Raw genomic sequence first — 22,880 nt, 5'->3', positions numbered from 1 at the left:
TAAAAAAGTAAAAATGGAGTCCAAAAAGTTCAGTGCCCAAACAATAGTATTTCCAAAATACAGAAACGAGAGAAGTTAAACAAGAGAAGAAAATTGTCAAAGAAAACTGTGAGAAATTCCCCCAGAACTAACCATCATGAGTTTCCAGACTTAGAAGAACTATGCAATGTCCCAGGAAATGGATGGAGATAAACGCAAACAGGAGTTTTTGAGCTGCAGACCCCGGGGAGTAAAAACAGTCTGTGCACAGAGGGTTAGACGCAGAGCAGCCCTCCCTGGGCAGCTGGCAGCTGGCGGGGCACACCAGAGTGCCCAAGGTGAGGGGGAGGCCCCACCCCTCCCCGGACACTCTATCCTGGAGCCCTAAGCGGGCCTCAGGCTCACACCTGCGGGCCTTGGAGAAGGGCCCCACGAACACCCCGCCCGCGGGGCCCACGAGGGGGGAGGCGGGGGCTCCCGGGTGTTGAGGCGGCGGGGGCGGGGGCTCCTGGGTGTTGGGAGGTGGCGGGGGCTCCCGGGTGTTGAGGCGGCGGGGGCGGGGGCTCCCGGGTGTTGGGAGGTGGCGAGGGCTCCCGGGTGTTGGGGCGGCGGGGGCGGGGGCTCCCGGGTGTTGGGGCGGCGGGGGCTCTCGGGTGTTGGGAGGGCAGGGGCGAGGGCTCCCGGGTGTTGGGAGGTGGCAAGGGCTCCCGGGTGTTGGGGCGGCGGGGGCGGGGGCTCTCGGGTGTTGGGAGGGCAGGGGCGAGGGCTCCCGGGTGTTGGGAGGTGGCGGGGGCTCTCGGGTGTCGGGAGGGCAGGGGCGGGGGCTCCCGGGTGTTGGGAGGTGGCGGGGGCTCCCGGGTGTCGGGAGGGCAGGGGCGAGGGCTCCCGGGTGTTGGGGCGGCGGGGGCTCCCGGGTGTCGGGAGGGCAGGGGCGAGGGCTCCCGGGTGTTGGGGCGGCGGGGGCTCCCGGGTGTCGGGAGGGCAGGGGCGGGGGCTCCCGGGTGTTGGGGCGGCGGGGGCTCCCGGGTGTCGGGAGGGCGGGGGCGGGGGCTCCCGGGTGGGCGCGGGCGGTGACGACGGAGACCCCGGGGCAAGCACGCGTCCCCGGCGCTGCGGTCGGGCGGAGAGGACGCCCCGGGACAAGCCCGCTGCAGACTCTGGCAGGTGCGCGGACGCACAGGGCCGAGGAGGGGGCGGCCGTTGGCGGCCCAGGCGGGTTCCGAGGCTCGGCCCGTGCCCGCCCCCCCCGGCCCGCAGCTCCCGCCCGCCGTGAGGGACGCCCCGGCCCTAGTCGGGTCCCTCCAGCCCCACTCCGAAGCTCACCTGCCTCGTGCCACAGGGTCCACCGACGGCGCGGCCGCTGCAGCCCCAGGCCTGGTCCGCGCCGCCCCAACCCGATCCCAGAGGGGACCTTGCGGACCAGCCAACCAGCGGCCGCGCCCGGGGCCGGGGCGGGAGCAACGCCGACTTCCACCAACCCTGAGCGCGCCACCTGAAGCCCCTCGGCCAATGAGGAGGCGGCCTAGCTAGGAGCCCGGCCAATCGCGCGCTGAGGCCGAGTCCCGAGCAGGGAGGTGGGCGGGCCTGCGAGGCGGTGCGCCGGGCCGGGCGGCGTCGGGGGCGTGCGTTGCGGCGGCCGCGGCGGGAGCGGCCGCTGGGGGCGGGGCCTCGGTCACGGCGCTGCTTCGGGCCTGCGGCGCGCGGGACGGCCCGCGGCAGCTGCTGCTCCTGCACCTGCGCGCTGTGGGGCGGGGCGGAGGCGACGGGAGCGAGCTCAGCGCTCGGGCGCCCTTGCACAGGGGCGGGCCGGGAGCGGGACCGCGGCGGCGGGGAAGACGGTGGGAGAAGACGGCGGTCTTGCCGGCGGGGGGCGGGGGGCGGGGGGGCTGCGCGTTCCTCACCGCCCCGCGCGTGCGCAGTAGCGGCCGGCACAGGGCGCCGCGCAGGTGACCGTTTTGCTCCCTACGTAGGGGGATGGGGAGGAGGACAAAACTACCCAGGCAAAAACAACAAAAACGGAGAGGGACGTATTACGCTCACCTGCAAAGGATTTAACAGGTGAGACGGGCCGTTGAGAGCAGGGAAGATACTGTTCCCCCGCAGACCCAGAGGTGAGGAAACCCGGCAGTCCCCCTGTGTCTCGCCTCTGCCACCTAGGGAGTAGCATTGATAAGGAAAGAGGCCGAAGCCAGGGACCACCCGCCCGCCGGTGCTGACTCCGATGAGCACCTGAGCTAGGGGACAGGTTCCACACTTGGAGTCCTTCCTGGGACCCACCCCCACCCTCACTGGCTTCCATGAGCTTACGTTGGCTTCATCTGGACTCAGCTGGTTGGTACTGACACCAACTGGACTAAACTGGCTGGAACTGGTCTGTACCAGTGACCTGGTCTGAATGAGTCCATCTGTTACCACAGCTGTGCTAACAGCCTCCTTGGAGGAGGCCCTAGAGGGGAGAGATCTCTCTCTGGCGATGGGGCTCTTCCACTGCTACTTGCCCTGCTTGCCTGCCCCCCACCCCCACCCTCCGCCTCCCCCTTCCCTCTGGCTGTGCACCAGCTACTCCACCCAGCCGTTCCCACTCACCTGGCCCATCTGTGATTCCTTTATTTCAAACCCAGCACACCAGCTCCTGGGCAGCATCTTGGGTGCATGCTCTATTGTCCTTACCGGGGTTGCACTGATTGAATGCCTGTTTATTGGATGCCTATTGGATGCTGAGATGCACCACTGAAAATCATATTCCCTCTCCCATATTCCAGAAGGCAGAGCTATGCAGTAATTACACCATGTGTTTCTGTGCAAGCTTTACGGACTGTGTTCTGGGAATGTGGTAAGCAGCATGGAGGAAAAGCAGCAGAGACAGGACTAGGATGTGGGAGACCAGTAAATTTAAATGTGGCGGTCAGGGAAGGCCGCTGTGGTGGTGACCATTGAGATCCGAAGGGAGGGGACCAGCAACATTCCAGGTGCATGCCAGAGGTGCACTCTCTCCTGAGGGGGAGTTAGAGATTTAGAGGCTTTCATTCACTGTTCCAGGAAGTGAAGTATGTGTGGACACTGGGTTCCAGGTGGAAAGAAAAGGAAAGAAGTCTTCAAGTGACAGCTAGTCAGTGTGAGGTCACAGTAAGGGAACTCGACCTGAACGTGATGTCCTGGACTTAAATTATGGGAGGAAAAAAAAAAATTATGGGAGGAAGAGGCATGTCCAATAACAAAGCTAGTTCTTCTCAAAAAGACCGACTCGACTCAAGTTGGTCGAGCGTCCAACTCCTGGTTTTGGCTCAGGCCATGATCTCATAGGTCCTGGGATCCAGCACATGGGGCTCCACTCACTGGGGAGTCTATCTCTCTCCCTCCCCCTCTGCTCCTCCTCCCACTTCTTTCTCTCAAGTGAAACCGAAAGAAAGAAGAAAGAAAGAAAGAAAGAAAGAAAGAAAGAAAGAAAGAAAGAAAGAAAGAAAGAAAGAAAGAAAGAAAGAAGAAAGAAAGAAAAAAAAGAAAAGAAAAGAAAAGAAAAGAAAAGAAAAGAAAGAAAAGAAAAGAAAAGAAAAGAAAAGAAGAAAGAAAAGAAAAGAAAGAAAAAGAAAGAGAGCCTGCCTCCTACAGCATCACATAAATGTAAAGACTGGGGCATGAATGTATTCAGAAAACAAACAACCGTTAACTGAAAACATATGTGCTGTGGGATTTCATGTGTTCACAGAAATATGATACCACTGATTTTATACACATAGGGGCATCGTAGATTCTTCTTTTCTTATTTGATGTTATTGTATTTTGCACAATGAACTCAAAAGTTTTAGAAATGTTAGAAGTTTCTAAATGTTAAACTACCAAAAAGTTCTGCAACATGCATCTTGATTCCACTATTCCAAATTAACTAGCAATATTTTGTCATGTTCTCTTTGAAGTTTTTGAAGAAATAAAACTAGCTGCTAGATGACTAGAAAGCTAAATGAAAAGGAACACTACAGTGTCTAAAGTCTGCTTGGGATTCTCTCCTTCTGCCCCTCCTGCTCATGGTGTCTCTCTCTCTCCCTCTCTGTCAAATAATGAAAGGTGTCTATTTCATAAAACACACCATGACAAGCCAGCAGCTGGTGACAGGCCAGAAGACATTTGCCATATTTAAACCAGACAAGGAGCTACTGCTTGCGAGGAGCTCCTGGAGATCAATGAGAGACGGGAACACAAAGGGTGTGAATAGGCAATTCCCTGGGAAGAAAGCTAAATGCATGACAAGAATATGAGATGCTTGATGGGTGGCCTGGCAGGCTTAGTCAGTGGAGCCTGCAACTCTTGATCTCGGGGTTGTGATTTCAAGCCCCACATTGGGGGTAGGGATGACTTAAAATTTTTTTTAATCTTAAATTTTTTTTAATATAAAAGAGAAAGAGATGCTTGAGCTCCTTTGTGATCAGAGAAATGCAGATAGAAGTAACTTCCTATACTTCTGCACCTCTGCTAGTCAGCAACAGAGAGTAATTAACGCTAGGTGCTGGTGGGCAAACGGAGGGCACCACGGAGGATGTTCGTGCTCCATGACCTCGCAAACCCACCCCCAGGCCCAGGGGAAGGGAACTTGAGCAGGGCCTTCCTTCCAGGGTGCCCACGCTGACACTCTGTGGAGTAGGCAAACGGGGGCTGGCTGGGTCCCTGAGCAGGGCAGTGAGGACACCCCACTGGTCATGCAAAGCCAGGCATCCTGGCTGGCAGGGTCCCGAGCAACAAGCTGGACTGTCCAGGCAAACTGGGTAGATGGCATGGCTGGTTAATTGTAGGTGTCCACTGGATTGATCACAGGGAGCCCAGATATTTGTTCAGAGATTATTCTGGGTGTGTCTGTGAGGGTGTTTCCGGATGACTGTGTCAGACAGATGGCCCTGACAGATTTGCAGCAGCTTTACCTCCCACGCACAAGCAGGTACCCATAAGGATGCCCAGCCCTGCTGCTGCTCTGCTCTGCTCTGCTCTGCGTGCTCCCCCATGTTAGGCTTTGAGGTGGAGCCCCCTAATATCGAGGGCTGTATTCCATTCCCTATGCCAGATAGATCATACTCCACAATACAAAGAGTGAATCTGACCGAAACATTCTTGTAGTCATGGGTGCCCAGCCCTTCCTGCATCTCGCTATTGTGAACAATACACTGCAGACATGTCTTCCACCCAGAAGTAGAGCCTCTCAGCGCAGAGGCAACATGTTACCAATCTTAGGTAGAACCAAATTATCCTTATAATAAATGCTTGATTTAATGTGGCTATGTTCTATAGAGAATTATTATTTTATAATATAGCATTTATTGAAATGTTACTAAATATAGATTATGATTACAAACAGTACATTTGTATATCATGTAGATATCTACATGTGTCATAGAGATAGAGGATAAAGTTCAAGATGTTTATGTCATATGAATGAATACAATATAATTTATTTACAACTGCATAAATTCCAAAGAGTTATCAAAGAGAAACACACCAGATTTCAGTCAAGGCAGAGAAGCAACATATTCAAACTTTCTCTGCTACTTTCCCACATTTTGAAACTAAAAATAGTTTTTCAACATAACTTCCCGTCTCTTAAACAGCCAAGAGATTCCACTTCACAACGCCATAACAAATGGATGTGGAATAAAAGAATGACAGGTGTTAAGGATGGAGGATTGTAAGTTGTTATTTTCTCCCCGGGGTTAAGTGGGAGGAGCGTGGGTTGAGGGGCCAGCAGCTCTGGCCTCGCAACCACCCTGAGTCAGCCGGCCGGAGCTGTGTGCCATTAACCAAAATCCTTAGCCTCCCTGGGCCCCAGTGGTCTCCCCTACAAACGTGGTTGATCCTGTCTGGCTGCAGGGCCTTAGGGAGAATGGAGGTAATTTGTTTGCAGCACCTGGCCCTTTGGAAGCAATCAGTAAGTGACGTCCACTGTTACACAGTGATGACTGTGGTAAGTGCTGCCTATGACTACGCCAGGGAATGGAGGGTCAGCTCTGGGGCAGGGACAGTCTGAGGCCAAAGCCCACTGGAGGGGACAGGCAGGAGGCTCAGGACCCACATGGTGGGCTTACAGGCTGGTGGGTTACTAACCTCCGAAACCCCAGCACTCTGTGGACCCACTCACAATTGTCATGTGTCACGTGCGCGAAGACAAGGGCTTTGGGGAGTTTGGCTCATGTGGGGGCCAAGCTCCCTGAGCTCTGCAGCTAGAGACGACTGCCTGGGTTTGTCACTTGAAAAGATGGACATCCCAGCACTAAGACCTTGCCCCTGGGAGTGCTGGTCCTCTCTTGCTAGAGGGCCAGCACAGCCTGTAAGGCCTCTGTCCAAGGAGCACAAGGGGCACATGCAGGGAGGGACAAGGAGAGGCAGGCAGGAGGGCCTGGGAAGCAGACAGCCTGGTGGGCTACTGGGCCATATGCCCAGTATAGCCATACTGCCAAACTGCCTGTCCCTGAAGTTCCCCATCTTCCCACTGCTGGCCAGTATGCTTTTACAACCAGGGAAACTGAGGCAGAAGCTGCCACAGCAGCCTGGCTGGAGTGGAAGTAGGGGGCATGGCCACGTGCTGTGGCCTACTCGTGGTCTTGAGACCAGGGAAGCAGATGGAGGCAGCAGATGTCTGTCTTGCAAATGCCCAGAGGGAACAGTCCTTTCTTGTCCCTGGGCTTGTACCTCCCATCTAGCACCAGGTTCTGTCCTTTGGGTGTAAACAGATCCTGACTCCTGAGAGAGGAGTAAGAAAGACGGGGTCAGAAACCCAAGCCCCAGCTGTGTGCATCTAGATTACGGAGCCAACATGAGATCAGAAGGCTGGGCTGGCAGAGAAGTAGGTGAGGAAAGTTACCAGGAGCTGTGCCTCTGGGGAAACCATCTCATGTCTCCTTGTCCTGGTTCCTGTCCTACCTATGGTTCCTCCTGGGGCTGGGGGGTGAGAGAGGGGGGAACCCACAACAGAAATGTGATTTTGTGTGACTGGCCCTGTGGCTGGCAGCAGTGGCTCCCAGGCCCTGGTGTGATGGCACACGCACGACATAGCCAGGGAGGCATCCCTCCAAGGGCAAGACAGATGGCTATGGCCATTCTTGCTCTGGCCTGCTTTCCCAAATTCTGGAAGTCAAAGATCCGTATAGGGATGCACACACGATCAACTTGCATCTCTGGTTCATGGAAGCCAGTGATTAGTGGCCGCACCTCTGTCATGCTCACGCCTTCTGGCTCCCTGGCTCCTCCTCAACTTGTGTGCTGGTCCTTCCTCATCCCTCTGACCCCAAGATGTGGAGAGTTTGGAGCTCATCCTTGCATGTTGTATGCCTATCCAACTCTCATTCTTATCAACACGTCATAAGACGATGATGCCAAGACACAGAATCTGACCACATCCCCTCCCCGTGGCCATGAGCCACTGCCAGTCTTTGCTCGGGGGGCTACAGGAGCCTCCTGGCTGGTCTCCCTGTGCTCACCCCCAGCCGTCAGCCCCTTCTCCATCCTGTGACCTCATTCACACCGCCCATGGCTCTCAGGTCACCTGGGGGAAAGCTCAAGTCCGCACCCTGGTCTTGAGCAGACCCCACCCCTTCTAATTTTGTTTTCTTTTGAGTGAGGTGAACTCCACACAACATAAAATTAACCATTTTACGAAAGTGTAGAATGGTGCTATTGCTGTGAAACAGCCTGGCGGCTCCTCAAAAAATCAAACATAGGATTCCCGTGTGATGGGCAGTTCCACCGCAGGGTATTTGACCTGGAGCACTGTGCTGAAAGGAGGACCTCAAAGGAACACTTTCACCCTGACGTTCACAGCAACCCATGTGTATACTGAGGGACGTTGGATGGACACAGGGCGACAAAAGTAAGGAGGTGGACACCCGCCAGCACAGGGATGAATCTTAAGGGCATGATGCTCAGACCCAGGAGAGCACACAGCATCATGTCGCCCACTCCTGTGAGGGCCTGGGGTCATCAGACTCACAGAGAAAGAGAGTCGGTGGTGGGACCAGGGCTGGGGGGCAGATGATCCATGGGGACAGAGTTTGTTGTGCAAGAATGCAGAGCTCTGGACATGGACAGTGGCAGCGGCTGCACCAGGTACCACGGAACCACCCACGGAATCATGTTGTGTGTATTTCACTGCAGTTCTGTGGGCCATCTGGAGAGCAGCCAGGTTCTTCCTGTGGAACCACCTGCTTGCGGACTTCAACCCCACAGAGGAGACAGGGCAGCCTGGGCACCCGGAACTGGGAGCCAGACAGGAGGGAAGCCAGGCTGCCCTCGATCGGAGTGGGTGGAGGCCACCCCCTGTGTATAGCAGCCCTTTCTCAATTTTTATTATTTTTCCACTTCACAGGCAGGCTGTGCTGTAGAAAAATGAAAACAAACAAGCCAGTATGGGGAGGGGGAGACCCAATGCCACTTTAATAAGACATCATTGCAGGGACGCCTGGATGGCTCAGTGGTTGAGCTCAGCCTTCGGCTCAGGGCGTGATCCTGGAGTTCAGGGATCCAGTCCCACATCGGGCTCCATGAGGGGAGCCTGCTTCTCTCTCTCCCTTTGCCTATGTCTCTGTGTCTCTCATGAATAAATAAAATCTTGTAATAAAAACATCATTGCAGCAAACCATAAAAAAGAACCACTGTTCATATTTTAGAGTATTATCTGACGTACTTCTTTTTTAAAACAAAAATGAAATTGTACCATACATTTTCATCCATTAGCGCCTCTCTCAGCATCTGGATGAATTCTCACTGTATTTCCTTACGGCTGGAGATGTCCCATCGTGAATGAGCCCCCTGAACACCCACCTTTGCCCCCTGGCCCAACTATTTCCTTAAATAAATTCCTGCCAGTGAGGCCGAAGGCAAGGGCAAGGGACATTTTTGTGGCTTCTTTTCCCTAGAAATGTTGTGAGCAGGGAAAATGACCTCCTGTAGAAAATTGAGTTGTGAGAGCTGCTCAGGCTGCAGGGCCTCCCAATGCTCCTGGCTCTCTGAGGGTAGGGACATTTGATACCAAGCAATTAGCAAAGATCTTTTTTTAAAAAAATTTATTTATTTATTCATGAGAGACAGTGATAAAGGCAGAGACACAGGCAGAGGGAGAAGCAGGCTCCATGCAAGGAGCCTGACGCGGGACTCAATCCTGGGTCTCCAGGATCACACCCTGGGCCGAAGGAGGCACTAAACCGCTGAGCCACCTGGCTGCCCACAAAGTTCTTTTTTTTTAAACTAAGTTTTTAAATTCAAATTCCAGTTAGTAACCATGCAATGTAATATTAGTATCAGGCGTACGATAGAGTGATTTATCACTTCCATACAACACCCGGTGCTCATCATAACAGGTGCACTATTAATCCTCATCACCTGTTTTCCCCATCCTCTACCCACCTCTCCTCTTGGAACCATCAGTGTGTTCTCTAGAGTGAAGAGTCTGTTTACTGGGGTGCCTGGGTGGCTCAGGCCATGATCTTAGCATCCTGGGATTGAGTCCTGTGTGGGGTTCCCCAATGAGCGAGAGTCTGTTTCTCCTTCTCCCTCTGCCCCTCCCACCACTTGTGTGCTCGCCCTCTGAAATAAATAAGTCTGCTTTTTTGTTTATCTCTTTTTTCTTTCCTTTGCTTCTTAAATTCCACATCCGAGTGAGATCATATGGTATTTGTCTTTCTCTGACTTGTTTCACTTCATATAACACCCTCTAGTTCCATTCATGTCATTGCAAATGGCAAGATCTCACCCTTTTCTATGGTTGGGTAATATTCCAGGGTGTGTGTGTGTGTGTGTGTGTGTGTGTGTGTGTGTGTGAACCCGTTTCTGGGTTCTCTATTCTGTTCTTTTGATCTATATGTCTATTTTTTTGTGCCATACCATGCTTTATAATATAACTTGACATCTAGAATTATGATACCTCCAGCTTTGCCTTTCTTTGTCAATATTGCTTTGGCTATTCGGGGTCTTTTGTGATTCCATACAAATCTTACAATTGTTTGTTCTAGCTCTGTGAAAATGATGGTGGTATTTCGATAGGAGTTGAATTAAATGTGTGGACTGCTTTGGGTAGTACGGACATTTTAACAATATTTTTTCTTCCATTTTCTTCCCATTTCTTTGTGTCCTCTTCAATTTTTTTTTTCATGTGTTTTATAGTTTTCAGAGTACAGGTCTTTCATCTATTTGGTTAGGTTTATTCCTAGGTATTTTACTATTTTGGGCACAACTATAAATGGGACTGCTTTCTTCATTTCTCTTTTTGCTGTTTCATTTTTAGTGTATAGAAATGCAACATGTTTCTGTACATCAATTTTGTATTCTGTGACTTTACTGAATTCATGTATCAGTTGTAGTAGTTTTTTGGTGGTCTTTCAGGTTTTCTACATAGAATATCATGTCACCTGCAAATAGTGAAAGCTTTACTTCTTCCTTACAATTTGAATGCCTTTTATTTCTTTTTCTTGTCTGATTGCTGTGGCCAGGACTTCTAGTACCATGTTGAATAAAAGTGGTGAGAGTTGGAATCCTTGTCTTGCTCCTGATCTTAGAGGAAAAGCTCTCAGTTTTTCCCCACTGAGTATGTTAGTGGCGGGGTTTTCATAGATGGCCTTTATTATGTTGCTGTTTTGTTCCCTCTAACCCTACTTTGTTGAGGGTTTTTACCATGAATGGATGTTGTACTTTGTCAGATGTTTTTTCTGCATCTGTTGAGAGGATCATATGGTCCTTATCCTTTCTTTTATTGATGTGATGTATCATGTTGATTAATTTGCAAATATTGAACCACTGTTGCAGCCCAGGAAGAAGTCCTACTTGACCATGGTGAATGATTCTTTGAATGTATTGCTGGATTTGGTTTGCTATTTTGTTGTAGATTTTTGCATCCATGTTCATCAGGAATATTGGCCTATAGTTCTCTTTTGTGTGAAGTCTTTCTCTGGTTTTGGTATCAGGGTAATGCTGGCCTCATAAAATGAATTTGGCAGTTTTCCTTTCATTTCTATTTTTTGGAACAGTTGGGGAAGAATAGGTATTAACTCTTCTTTAAATGTCTAGTAGAACTCTCCTGGGGAGACATCTGGCCCTGGGCTTCTTATCAGGAGATTTTTGATTACTGATTCAATTTCTTTGCTGGCTATCAGTCTGTTCAAATTTTCTATTTCTTCCTGTTTCAGTTTTGGTAGTTTGTGTGTTTCTTTTTTTAATTTATTATTTATGATAGTCACAGAGAGAGAGAGAGAGAGGCAGAGACACAGGCAGAGGGAGAAGCAGGCTCCATGCACTGGGAGCCCGACATGGGATTCGATCCTGGGTCTCCAGGATCGCGCCCTGGGCCAAAGGCAGGCGCCAAACCGCTGTGCCACCCAGGGATCCCAGTTTGTGTGTTTCTAGGAACTTATTTGTTTCAGGTTGTCCACTTTGTTGGCATGTACTTTCTCTTAACATTCTCTTACAATTGTTCGTATTTGTGCAGTGGGGTTATTTCTCCTCTTATATTTGTGATTTTGAGTTCTCTCTCTCCTCTCTCTCTCTCTCTCTCTCTCTCTCTCTCTCTCTCTCCCTCTCTTTATGAGTCTGGCTTGAGGTTTATCAATTTTGTTGATGTTTTCAAAGAACAAGCTTCTGGTTTCACTGATCTGTTCTATTACTTTTTTAGTTTCTCTATCATTTATTTCTGCTCTAATCACTTTTTTCCTTTTGTTGGCTTTGGTTTTTTCTTTTTCTAGCTCTCTTAAATATAATGTTAGGTTGTTTATTTGAAATTTTTAGAAAAGTTCTCTATTTAACTTCAAGGATATCTTGGAGGGTTCTGAGGGCACTAGCTGAGTGGCTCCTGTGTGAGCAGATGTGGTGTTTCAGGAAGCACGCAATAGCATTAAAGGGCCTTCAGGTAATTGCTGTCAGCCAATGACAGAAGAGAAAGCAATGAAAATGATTCATTTGCACAAAAATGGCCCATAACCAGTGCACTAGAGCCACTCAGGAGTTCCAGCAGGGGAGGTGTGGGGAGAGCCAGCCCTCATCCACCTCACTGAGTACAACACAGGGGTGGGCTCAGCCTTGGCAGGATTCCCCACGGGAGCCCAATTAATGCACCATCTTTGATAGTATTTAGTTTGTAGATACAACTGGATTCATAGCTGCATGAGTGCCCAAAGCACAAGGACTTTATATTTAGTTTTACATTTGTATGTATTTAAGAAAGGTTACAATTAAAATCGTTTAAACATCCTGGGTGGAGGTGGGGGTCTGTGAAGATGATTTTCCATTGGAGAGGGGCCATAGATCACTTTAATTTGAGGACAATGGGTCTGGGGACTTTTGGGGTCTTGGTGGAGGATTTCCTCACAAACCCCCAGGTGCCTGTTTCTCTAGACTGTGTTCTCAAGTGGGTTCCTTCCAATCCTGCAGCCCCTGCTCCCTCTGAGCCTGGCTGCTAAGTTCAGTGAATTGCCAGATGAGTACCTATTCCACCCCCTGAATTCTCCCCAGAGATGATGGTCTTTCAACTTAGAAGTGTAGTGCATCCCCTTCTTGCAGAGACAACCCCCAAGTTCCCACCACTAGACCCAAGCACCTAGAATGGGCTGAAGGGATTGAGGTTTTAGAATGCCTTCCTGGGACAAAGACATATCAGACTTTGCCCCAAAACAAAGCACTATCATATAAAAGAATTGTCCACACGTGTGCTATCACTTAACATAAAAAAATGAAAATAAGTGTTTCTTCAAAACCATGCATTATTTTGTATTATTTACTTTTTCTGTTACATAAATGCTATTATTTAAACAAAACAACCATAGGGCCAGTTAGTGCAATTAGTAGTAATGAATAGAAGAAATCATTTTAAAAATTGTATAGTGTGTCTGTCTTCTAATACAATTTTTTTTATGTTAAATCTTTTATTAAATATATACATTTTGGAGACTATGTTATATTCTGAAGACACATAAATGTGAAACTACCTGTTTAACTGAAACTTTTAACTGTAACTATAGACTCACAGTGTAATATCACAACCAGGAGACTGACATGGATACCACCCACCCATCTTATTCAGATCTGCCCAATTTCCCTCCCACTCCTGGGTGTGTGCATGACGCATAGTTCTGTGCATTTTCACACCTGTGAGGTTCTTTGGGTGGCTTTAGCTTCACAGGGGTCTCCTCTGTGGCTCTCCCATAACCATTCAGCCCCTGGTCACATTTCCCCCTTGTCCTTAACCCCTGGAAACCACAAATCTGCCCTGCTTTTCTACAATTTTGTCATCTCAAAAATTTTACATAAATTGGGGCACCTGCCTGGCTCAGTGGGTGGAACGCTCTGACTCTTGGTCTCGAGGTCATGAGTTGTTCAAGCCCCACGCTGGGTGTAATTTACTTAAAAGAAATGTTACATAAATGGAATTGCACAAGACATAAGCTTTTGAGGTTGGCTTTTTAGACTCCTCATATTCCCTGGAGATTCATCCAACCTGTTGTGTTTATCTGTACCTTGATACGAGAAGACTAATAAAGCAGGTCGTGAACTGCTTCCTTGTGTCTCAGGACACTCTGAGCAGCTTCTTCCACTCTTCCTGTTTCCTTTTCCAGCACCGCTTCTCTGAAATTTAGGACATCCTTCTCTTCACTTATGCAGCGGGAAACGGGATATAGTCAAGTGCACGGCTCACGCTTACTTGCAGCTGTTTCTATCAAGCCACTGAAACTCAGATTCCTGGTGTCAGTCCAATGTGATGACACCCTATGAGCACTTGCGGGAATTTGTTTCCAGCATTCAAAGAACGTCCACCCGCCTGTATGCATAGGCCTGCTTTGGTAGACCAGACGTTTATCAGTTCCTTTGTGTATGTAAATTTATCATTTTGGTTCCCCATGCCTAAAATGTCCATTTTAAACACTCCAAAGCATATTGGAAGTCACCATATGTTAAATTTCTCTCTCTCAGGTGAATGGTCTTAAAGCACAGAGGTCTTTGAAACTTGAAATCAAAGCTGGATTTCAAACAAGTGATAGTTTTACTAAAGGGATGAGAAAGTCATGTCAAATTTAGTTACCCTTTTCTGGTGACATTTTTGAGTTCTGAAGCAGTCCTGTTGTCATAAAGTGAGTTTGTTTTTTGCTCATGTGAGTTCTCGTCAACAATCCACATAGGGCACCAGACACTCAGGAGGCAGTTTTGGAAAAACAGTATATAAATTTCCATTTTCCTGTAATCCCCTTCTTTGTTCTCATCCTTACGTATTTCCAAATTAGAGAAGGACATTCCTCTTGTCTCATGCTTTGAAAAATAAGATTTTATGGCAGGCAAACATTTTGACATCTTTCCTATGACTGGCAACAATGATAGGTATCTTGTAGGAAGGCTTTCTCCCTCCATTTCTATCAAGCTAAAAATCTTGTTTCCACGTATTTTGAGGTAACTAAAGGTGACCCAAACTTTTCTTTCCAGGTAAGCAGACCTCACCTTACCAGCAGTGTTGTATACGAGGTGTGGAGGACACTTAGTAAGTAGGATCTTGTCATTTTCTTTGGTAATAAGATAATCAGGTGAATGGAGTTTGCCAGAATGTACACTTGCACTGTCAGCAAATACACAAATGGATAAGCAGAGTCTAGTTTGTATTTGGACAAGGTATCAACAGTCTTTTGATTCAATGTTTCTGCAATTTAATCAAAATTGTCATTGAAATCAAGAAGACAATTTGAAACTCTTTGTTTCAAATCAAAGTAAGAGCTGGGAAAACACTGTTTTGCTACTGGGCTTGGGTGCATCACTGGACGGGCTGTAAAAAAACATCCCGGTTCGTCAGATGTGACAGAGCCTGTTCTATGTTGTTGGGTAGTAAACATATCTCATCATGATTTCTTCCTTTTACACACATCCCTCCTCAAAATTTTAATTCCATTCTATGAGTGAGTAAGTGTCACTTCACTTTGCTGTGTAGAGCAATGAGCAGACGACGTGTGTTCAGTGAAGTGGAGTGCCTGAACTTATTCCGTGGCCAGTACTGGGGACTGGATAATGGTGGCTTTTAGGGAGAAAAAAGTCGTCACTTGTTTTGAAGAACTTCCTATCCTGCTGGGGACCTGAGTTCACTCTGCAGTATGTGCCTCATCCCTCCTCCATCATCTGTGTCCCCAAGTCTCTTCTGCATATTGTGCATGACACTCTGTTTTGCTTGTAGCCTCCTAATCCAGTTGTATGTGTACTTCACGTGTCATTAAAGTGACAGCCTGTAAGCCTCCCTTGTCAGCAGTGTCTGGGTCACACCCGTATTCATCTTGTCCTTGTTCGTATCTTCATGATCAGAACCCTTAGACAGCAACAACATTCAGCTCGTGAAAAATTAACTCAATACAAACACGACAGTGAATCCACAGCCAGAGTTACAAGCAGGCTGCTGATGTTCACAATCCCTATGTGTTCACTGCATTCGTAATTCGGATCTCTCAGAGCAACCCAACTCAGGTGGTCATTATGCAAACCACAAATTTGCCAACACCAACAGTTGGGGAAAAGCAGTGGCAGTAACTATGGAGGGCATTTATGCTGCACTCATGGGGCACTAAATACTGTGTATGTTAGCTTCTATATGGGAGGCTGCCTCAGGAGTTTTGTACTTTCTCCCCAAACTTCCACACTCTTTTAAGGAAAAACAGCACTTTTTGCATCCTCTAGATGTCTTTCTTGGGATGTACAACTTTCAGAGCCAGAACTCAGGTGGTCCTGAGTAAAGCAGGATGCAACCATCCTAGTGGTCATCATAGAGACGAGCTATGTATGTAAACATATCAGATTTGGAAGACTCAGTAATGTAAAATATCTCATTCTGTTTGATGTTTATTAGTGAATATATATATATATATAATATATATATTATATGTATATATATATATATATACATACATACACATACACTGAGTCTGGGTGCAGTACGTATATTATCCAAATGAATTTCACTCATGTCTTTTTTTTTTCCCCCTATTGCAGCCATTAGAAAAATTTCAATGCCATACATGTTGCATTATACTTCTGCTGGGCACGGTGTACCTGACTCTGGGTTCTAGGAGGCAGAGGTGGGTCTGTCCTGCCATCCCTGGCTCCCTGTTGCCTAGCACAGTGCTTAACCCATATCAGGTGGATGGATTCTGCACAAGAAATGGACTCTGGATCTATTAGATTCATTGACATCCAACCCTTTGAAAAAATATGCCAGAAAAAGACATTTTTTAAAAACCTAAGAAAATGTTCTCGGTCAGCTTTGCCCCAATAAGAGCCAGGCCTGTTTCTCAGTCTAGTCCTGATGGTGCTGAGGGGGTCCTACCACAGCTGCTCTCTCCTTGCAGGGAAACCTGCCAAGACAGTTTATGTCAGCATTCAGTAGCTCACTGGCCTTTCATGGCACACACAGACAAGCAGTGTGATATACAGAGAAAACCTGCATTTCATCGAAGTCTGCAGGACTTGGGGCTGGTGAGACAGGCCGCTGAGTGTCTGGCTGTTAACACAAGTGTTACATTCTTACTCGTGAGCATCTACAACCTTGGTGATCATATGAGCTGCCTTAGGGAAAGCCTTGAGTATCCCAGCATGGAGAGTTGATGGGTCATTCCGGAATGGTCACAATAAACAGCTGGCTCAGGAAGTCAAGTGATGTCATAGTAAAATGTCCAATGCCAACTCTTCCCAAACCAAAATTATTATCTTACCTTTAGCAGATATTTTCCAGAATCCAAGTGATGCCTACAATTAACTGCTTTAAAAAAAAAGATTTGTTTATTTGGAGAGAGAAAGAGTACAGACATGTGGGAGAGTGAGGAGGGGCAGAGGGAGAGGGAGAGAGAAAATCCAAAGCAGACTCCATGCTGAGGGCAGAGCCTGACACGGGGCTCAATCCCATGACCCTGCGATCACAACCTGAGCCAAAACCAAGAGTTGGATGCTGAACCGACTGAGCCACCCAGGCACCCCTACAATCAACTGCTTTATCCACAGAAGCTAGTTGGATATCTGGCAGCACCTTTGCAGTTAACTCATGCTGGGAAAGTGCCCAGGAAAACTATTAGCTTAGAGCTAGATGATGTAAATTGTTTACTCTTTTTTATCTTAAAACTAATAATAGTATGTTAATAGCCAACACTGATGGAGGCTGCCTGTTGTGGGCCTGGCACTCTGTGGGGCTCTGTACACACGACCTCACTGAACATTCGGAACAACCCAATGGCAAATGAGAGCACTGATGTGGACACTGAGGGCTCACCGCTAGTAAGTGGCAGGTCTAACACTTGAAAATCCAGATCCAGGGGACCCCACAGCCTGTGGCTTCAGCCAGTGTGCAAACTGTCCACATAACTAAAGGTTTTAGAAAGCATGTGACAGTTTTTTAAAAGTTAAAGAAAGGTACAGACTACTTTAATACCATCACCTAAGAGGTAACTTTTGTAAACATTTAAAGGTCTATTCTGTTACCTTTCTATGTACAGATTATATATTTTTATCAAAGTGGATGCTATACATGGTGTTTCATGACTGGCCTTCTCTACTGAGCCTCACCTGTGGATTCCTGCCAGGCTACAGACAGAAACCAGACCTCAGTGCAAGAGGAAGACGAAGCACAGGCAATTTCCTTCCCTCTCTCCTGCACCTCATTGAGATGACTGGCAGGGACTAGCGGAGACTCTGACATTTTGGAGAAGGGGGCAAGCAGGTGGAGATGTTGGTGAAGGAAGCTGCATCCCAGAAGAGGTGCTGGGGGCTGGGGCTGGGGCTGGGGCTGGGCAGAGGTGGGGCTTGCGTCTCCTGTGGTTTCAGAGTTTCAGACCAGGTCTGGAGGTGGGGCTGAGACCAAGGGTACTGCCTGAAGTTCCGGGCCAGAATGACTGCTCCTTCTATATGCCTGCCACAGAGCAACTGCTCGAAAAAGCCATGAATCTCTTCTCCCAAAGTGCTTGGGAAGTTTTTTGAATGGCTCTGGTCTTTCCAAGTAATTCCTTCCTCATCTGGCATCTGGTAAGGAGTCTAATGGCTTCTCCCTTCCTGTACCTCATACAAAAAAGCCCAGAATCTGATGAACCCTTGGATATGAAGCTCCTGTCAATTTTTATATTTAGGAGGGAGATCTCTCAAGGAAACTGAGCAACCTGGAATAAGCAGGAACATTCTGACAACACCAAGAGATAGTAAAAATTCAGAGCAAATGGAACTCATGCATTTCTCATGGGAATGTCAGGGGCCACAACTACTTTGGAAAACACACCAGCAGTTTAGTATAAAGTTAAATGTATACTTCCCATGCAGTCTAGCTACTCCACTCTAAGGTATTTGCCCAAGCAACAGGAAAACATGCCCACACAAAGACTTGTATTGTACACTTGCATGTTTTTAGAATCATCATCCAAAACTGAACCAGAAAAATGCAAACATCACTCAACTGATGAACAGTTTAATTATTGGATTATATGCACACAATGCAATGCTACTTGGGAGTAAGATAATCAATGAAGTGCTGCTAGATGCAAGAACGTGGATCTCAAAAACATGCTGACCATGAAGGTCTAGAAAACACAACTCCAATCTGCAAATCAGATCAGTGGTTGCCCAAAGCCTGGCTGTGGGTTGGGGTGTGACTCGGAAGGGGCCCAAGACAACTATATTTTGAATGCGGTGATTAATTACAAAACTGCACAAAAATTCATCAAAATACATGCTTAAAATGGGACCATTTCATTTTATGTAAATCAAATATCAATAAAGTTTACTTAAAGGAAAAGAGACTTCTAAAAATAGAAGAGATAAAAAGGTCGATAGAAAGCTTAGAAAATAAAGCCAAATATCTAGCTCAGGACATAGAAAAAATGACCCAAAAAGAAAAGGAGGAAGAATATAATAAATGAGAAATGATGGTAGTGGGGATCAATTCAACATCAAGCACAGAAGTTCTAGGACCAGAGAACAGAGGAAATTAAGAGAATGGACCCCTCTTGCACTGAGTAGAGTGAATGAAGGAAAGATCCCATCTACACTTGTTCTTGTGAAATTTCAGAATATTAGGGAAAAGAAGGAAGCATCCAGAAGTAAAACTCATGACTCCTACAAAGGATTATCAAACTGTAACAGCAAGACACTGACATCACAATTCTGGGGGCAAATTCTAGAAGTCTACATCTGGCTGTGAGGGCAAATCAAAGGCGTTTTTGGTAATGCAAAGACATTACCTTTCTGAGATCATGATTGTAACACTTCAGAGAACAAAGAACACCAAGAACGGGGAAAGCATGGGACCAGGTGAGTACAGGGCCAGTCTGGAGGCCTGTGGGGTGATGTCCACAGTGACAGCTGGGCAGCAGGCCTGAACAACAAAGAGGCTGGAGGGCTCTGGAACATACAGCTCCAGGGGAAGAGGTGGGCATCTGGGGCAAGATTTAGAATGAGAGGCTGTGTCAATGTGAGGATCTGGTGAAGGTACACAGTCTTTGATCAATGGGGAAAAATAAAGGCACTTAGAAACTCAATAAACAAAATGAAAAACTGTAAACACAAGTTGTGGTCCAAATACGAAGCAAACCAAACTGTGGCATTATCTTGGGCAATTCATGTAGTATCATCATTTTAAGGCCACTGAGCATATTGAGAAGGAAATGCCAGATAAAATGCATCCAGCCATAAAAACTGCTGATGGATTTCTAGCTTTGGGACTCAATATAGGAATGAAGCATGAAAAAAGTATTTTCAATCTGTTGTCAAGCAACTTTGATCATGTACAAGTAAAGTCTACGTGATCTAACTTGGGTAGTAGGTGGAAGCAGGGGAGATAGAGGAAAGATAGGATCCCTATCTTCTGTGTCAGGACAGATGCTGTCCCACGCCGCTGGACAATCTACAAAGGTTTAAGGGCAAAACACTATATAACACTATACAGGTAACTGAGAAAAACCCAGTAAGATAATAAAATTGTACTAAATGGAGATGGAAGGAGATGTGAACGAGTGAAAATATCTTCTCTAACCTCACCCGTTGTGGCCCCAACATCTGATGCTTGCTATCTATGCAGGCTTATACCTCCTGTCCGTCTGGCCTCCTTGCCATTCCCCAATTTGCCAAGTTTGTTCCTACTTGGGACATCTGTACCTGCCAAGCCAGTAGAGACACACTGGGCAGCGGTGTGCTCATAAAAGCACATCTGCCTGTGTTTCTCATCAGTTTGTCCCTTTCTGGAACACAAGGGCAGCCCAATGTTGAATATCCTTTGCTCACTTGGTCCAGAAGAGGGATGAATTTACCCTAGTCCACCTGTATTTCACTGCCCCTCCGCCCAAAAGCACAGAGTTCCCAAATGTTCTTTGCCCAGTTTCTCCTAAGGTTAATGTCTTATATATCTATGGTACCAATATCAAATCCAGGTAATTCATTCTGGTACAGGGCTGACTTAGTCTGCTCAGGCTGCTACAACAAAACAACACAGGCTGGGTGCTTAAAAAACAATTTATGTTTCACAGTTCTGGAGGCTGAAGTCCAAAACCAAGGCATTCGCAGGTCTGGTGCCTGGCAAAAGCCCCTTGTTGGTTCATAGACAGCTGTCTTCTCTCAGCTCTTTTACAAGGGGACTGAGCCCATTCATGAGGGCTCCATTTTCATGACCTAAGCACTTCCTGAAGGTCTCATCTCCAAATACCATCTCACTGGGGATTAGAAGTTTTGGGAAAACACAAATATTGTTAACTAAACTACAGACTTTATTCAGATTACTTGTTTTTCCACTACCGCACTTTTCCTAGTCCAAGCCAATCTGGAACCCCACGTTGCATTTAGTTGTCATTCTTATCGACACCTCCGATCTGGGACAGCTCCTCAGGATTCATCTTTCAGGAGCTTGGCCCTCTTGAAGAGTACTCAGGTACGTTGCACCATGTCCTCACTGGGATTTCTCTGAAGTTTTTCCATTATTTGATTGAGGTTATGCATTTTTGGCAAGAAAACCACAGGAGTGCTGTTGTCTTTCTCGATGCATTATCACATCAGGGATATACACTGTCGTTTTGTCTTATACTTTGATTCCCTGGTTGAGGTGTGTTGGTCAAGTTTCTCCACTACGAAGTTACTATTTGTCCCTGTTAATAAATATCTTGGGGGAGAGATTTGAAGCAATACAATAATCTGTCTCAAGACTTTTGCCCTCTAATCTCTGCATCAAATAGATCTTGCTCCCAACAATTATGCTGGTGTTTGCCTAAGGTGGTTTTTACATTTCTCTCATTCCTACTACAGTTATTAACTGTGGTATTTCTGTAGGAGGGAGCTGTCTTCTGCCTCTCACTTGTTTACTCTTTATCACTATGGACTCTTGGGTATTTATGTTACTCTCTGAGTTACAATTCCATATTATTTACTTCGCTGCTCATATTCTTCCAGCTTTAGTCCCTAGGAGCTCCTTCAGGTTGGCGGAGTCCCTGTACAACCCAACTTCATTTTGTGAGCACCTCCTTCCTTTCTAGCGACACAGGAGGAGCCAAGCTCATTGCGTTTTCCCTGTCCTGGCCCTGGAATCGGCCACTTGTTTAAGAGGCCCCTTTAGTAAGTGCTGGTTGATTTGGAGCAGCAGGAGGGTGTGGTGAAAGAGGGAGGAAGGGCACTCCCAATCTCCTCCTCCCACCCCTAGTCCCAGAGAAGTGTGCTTCCCACTCGGAAGGATGTGGCTAACAGGTGGGTGGCTCTTTGTGGACCATACCCCTCAGGTCTGCAGGGAACCTGGGTGCTCCCCAGGGATAGCGTCTGGAGCTCGTGGCTGCAAACAGAGGTGCAGGGCGGGACCTAAGAGCACGCCCCCTCCGCCCCGCCCAGGAGCAGGGTGAGGCCTAGGAGCACCCCACCCCCCGCCGGGGCAGGGCAGGGCTTGGGAGCATCCCCGGGAGAAGCAGGGTGGGACCTAGGAGCCCCGCCCCAGCGCTGGAGCAGGGGGAGGCCTAGGAGCCCCGCCCCCCTCCGGAGCAGGGCGGGGCTTCGGAGCATCCCCCGGAGGGGCAGGGCGGGGACTCGGAGCATCCCCGGGAGGAGCAGGGCGCGGCCTAGGAGCACCCCCCTCGCCCCCAGAGGGGCGGGGCGGGGCTTCGGAGCATCCCCGGGAGGGGCAGGGCGGGGCTTTGGAGCATCCCCGGGAGGGGCAGGGCGGGGACTCGGAGCATCCCCGGGAGGAGCAGGGCGCGGCCTAGGAGCACCCCCCTCGCCCCCAGAGGGGCGGGGCGGGGCTTCGGAGCATCCCCGGAGGGGCAGGGCGGGGACTCGGAGCACCCCCGCTCCCCAGGGCGGCGCAGGCTCACCGCCCGCTGCAGGGGCTGCAGTCCGTCGGCCGAGGCCCCTCTCCGTCCCGGGGCTCCTCCTGGGGCGGGAGGGCAGGGGAGTGAGTGCGGGGAGGAGGGCTCGGACCCTGGTGGCCCCGGCTCTTGCTCTCAGTGAGGCCGACGCTCGGGCCACGGACGCGCTGACCTCGCCCCGGTCGTTCCGTCCGCGAGGAGGACGGCGGGGCGGGAGGCGGCGGCAGCAGCGCAGGCTGCACCTCTGGAGGGAGAGGGCCCGCTGACTGCCCTCCCGCGCTGCCCTCCACGCCCCGCCCCCGCCGCGCGGCGACAGCGAGACCACCAAGGCGGGGCGCCGCCACCGGACCGGGCGGCGGGGCGGGGGCGCGGCGAGCGCGTGGCCACGTGACCCGGACGCGGCCAATCCGAGGCGCCGGCGCGGCCAAGGGCCAGGCACGCGCGGAAGCGCCGGCGCCTTTGCCTTCCGCGGGCAGCAGCGTCCGCCGTTGGCTGCGTCCGGGTCACGTGTCCACGCGCTCGCCGCGAGGGCGCCTGGGAGGCGGCTGGCGGGGGCCTCGGACGCCGCGGGTCGGCCTGGGCGGGAGCTGGGGTGCTCAGCGGAGGCTGTGG

At 49.1% G+C, this 22,880-nt stretch overlaps 1 protein-coding gene and 2 long non-coding RNA genes across 32 annotated transcripts in view; 1 reads left to right on the top strand and 2 right to left on the bottom strand.

Annotated features, from left to right (window-relative positions):
* SUN1 (Sad1 and UNC84 domain containing 1) overlaps window positions 1-1,454 on the bottom strand; it is a 51,449-nt gene extending 49,995 nt beyond the window's left edge. For 8 of the 15 annotated variants that reach the window (XM_077907452.1, XM_077907459.1, XM_077907456.1 and 5 more), the window contains exon 1: window positions 1,303-1,453. The gene's annotated coding sequence lies outside the window, so the exon portion shown is untranslated. Of the gene's footprint in view, window positions 1-132; window positions 157-1,302 lie in introns of those variants that run through there. The other 7 variants (XM_077907447.1, XM_077907451.1, XM_077907461.1 and 4 more) reach the window with 3 other exon arrangements.
* Window positions 1,455-1,838: 384 nt separating this feature from the next.
* LOC144319418 (uncharacterized) overlaps window positions 1,839-22,880 on the top strand; it is a 47,408-nt gene continuing 26,366 nt past the window's right edge. For 2 of the 15 annotated variants that reach the window (XR_013385232.1, XR_013385227.1), the window contains exons 1-4: window positions 1,848-2,037; window positions 14,410-14,464; window positions 15,952-16,037; window positions 17,445-17,706. This is a non-coding gene — a long non-coding RNA (uncharacterized LOC144319418). Of the gene's footprint in view, window positions 2,091-2,741; window positions 2,813-5,570; window positions 5,648-13,550; window positions 13,805-14,409; window positions 14,465-15,951; window positions 16,038-17,444; window positions 17,707-22,880 lie in introns of all 15 variants that reach the window. The other 13 variants (XR_013385237.1, XR_013385234.1, XR_013385235.1 and 10 more) reach the window with 13 other exon arrangements.
* LOC144319421 (uncharacterized) lies at window positions 5,416-22,566 on the bottom strand. Of its 2 annotated transcripts, XR_013385248.1 has the most exons (3): window positions 22,275-22,566; window positions 16,504-21,742; window positions 5,416-15,274 (listed from the first exon to the last, which is right to left on the bottom strand). It is a non-coding gene; the product is annotated as an uncharacterized LOC144319421 (long non-coding RNA). The 2 variants fall into 2 exon arrangements; XR_013385247.1 differs by lacking the exon at window positions 5,416-15,274 and having other exon boundaries at window positions 15,886-21,742.

Source organism: Canis aureus, chromosome 8 (genome assembly GCF_053574225.1).
Source record: "Canis aureus isolate CA01 chromosome 8, VMU_Caureus_v.1.0, whole genome shotgun sequence".
In the NCBI taxonomy this organism is placed as follows: domain Eukaryota; kingdom Metazoa; phylum Chordata; class Mammalia; order Carnivora; family Canidae; genus Canis; species Canis aureus.
Note: the sequence above shows the minus strand (reverse complement) of the source record. Positions and strands in the feature narration are given on the sequence as shown.